The following is a 1,588-nucleotide window of genomic DNA, read 5'->3' as shown; positions in this document are numbered from 1 at the left end:
TCCCTGAGGGCGGTGCTCGGTCTGCGGGGCTGGCAGCTGTGCCCCTGCCCGCTGCTGCTGCCAGAGGCCGCGCAGGCTCTTCTCCAGGCTCCCGTGGGCCCGAGCCGGGTGCCCACGCAGTCCCGGCCCGGCAGGGCGGCGGGGCGGCACCGCGGCTGCTCGGGCAGCAGCCGGCCCTCTGCCTCCTCCCCTCGGGAGCCCGGCGCCAGCTGCTGCGGGCCGCACCTCAGGGCTCCGCGGGCAGGGGAGGGCCGGGGCTGGGGGCAGGCAGCACCCGGCCCGGGGCCTGAGCCCGCGCCAACCCTTCCCTCCTGCTGCTCTCTCCAGCTGGCAGAGGACAGGAGCCGAGCGGCCGAGCACCTGCGCCGGGCCCTGCGCTACTTGCAGAGCCCACAGGAGCCCCTGGAGAGGCGGCCGTCAGCTTCATGGGTGAGCCACGAGCCCGCGCTCCCTCCCCTGCCAACCGCAGCTCGGCCCCGGCCCCGCCTGCTGCCCCGGCAGCGCCAGCCGCGCCTGGCGCCGTGTAGCCCCGCCTGGCCCGGGCATTGCTGCGGCCGCCCCTCTGACAGCCGCGCCCTTGGGCGGCAGTGTGCGGCAAGGGCCCGGGCCGAGACCTGCCGGGCCGGCAGCCCGGGTGGTCACAGCGCCGACAGCGCCGCTGGCAGGGAGCTGTGCTGCTGGTGGCGTGACAGGCTCTGTGTTCACAGGGATGGCCGGCCGGCACCTGAGGGGGCAGCAGCAAGAGCTTCAGCTGATCTGCAGTGGTCAGTGAGTGAGGGCAGCGGGCTGACCGCGGGGGATGGCACGGGAAGCTGCAAGCTCTGCCCCGGCTGCGGAGGGCTTTGCTCCCGTGGCCAGAGCACACAGACATTTCAGGGCCACGTGTGGCATTCGTGGCCAGCAGCTTCGGGCTGATCCCCTTGGTCCCTGCCCCCTCCGGGCCACGGCAAGAGCCGGCCGGGATGGCCCTGCCAGGGGGCTCTCCTCGGCTCCCTGCACATCCGGGATCTGACCTTGGCTCTGTTCCTCTCTCCTGCAGCCCTTGAAGAAATGGCCTATGACAGCAGTCCCGCAATCAGAAATGCTGCAATTGAATCTTGTTTAGCTCTCCGGGCTGTACAGAGAGCTCCGTACTCCACATGGCATAAGCTGCGAGATCAATTGCGCAGTGCATGGAAGAAACGGCCTCGTCTGCGGGGCACTGCCTTGCTGTTCTGCTGCAGCTCCCCAGAGAGATGATCTGCGCAAGACTCTGTCTGCTGGGCCACTTGAGCCAGCAGGGGTTTTCTTGTTCTTCTATTAGATTTTTGTGTTTGTATTTTCCTTTTTGTTGACAATGTAAATATAGAGTATCTTACAATACACAGAGTCCCAGGATCTTTCTTTTCCTGCACAGCATCCGTAGGGCATAGGGGAAGAGGGGCAAAAGGGTGCTTGCGCTCATCCAGCTGCCCAGGCGTGCAGTGTTGCAGGGAAAATGGCCAGAAGCCCCTTGGCCTCTGGTGGTTCTGCTGAAGCCTTTGTGCTGCCGACAGAGCAGCTGGGCAGGGGCAGGAGCTGCGGGGATCCCTGCCAGAGCGGTGCCTGG

The 1,588-nt window shown here is 67.1% G+C and overlaps 1 long non-coding RNA gene across 1 annotated transcript; it reads left to right on the top strand.

Annotated features, from left to right (window-relative positions):
* The first annotated feature begins 572 nt into the window (after positions 1–572).
* LOC141727214 (uncharacterized) lies at positions 573–1,362 on the top strand. Its single transcript, XR_012578258.1, has 2 exons — positions 573–764; positions 1,040–1,362. It is a non-coding gene; the product is annotated as an uncharacterized LOC141727214 (long non-coding RNA).
* Positions 1,363–1,588: the final 226 nt, after the last annotated feature.

Source organism: Zonotrichia albicollis, chromosome Z (assembly GCF_047830755.1).
Source record: "Zonotrichia albicollis isolate bZonAlb1 chromosome Z, bZonAlb1.hap1, whole genome shotgun sequence".
Classification (NCBI taxonomy): domain Eukaryota; kingdom Metazoa; phylum Chordata; class Aves; order Passeriformes; family Passerellidae; genus Zonotrichia; species Zonotrichia albicollis.
The sequence above is the reverse complement of the archived record's forward strand: the minus strand, read 5'-3'. Positions and strand labels throughout refer to the sequence as shown.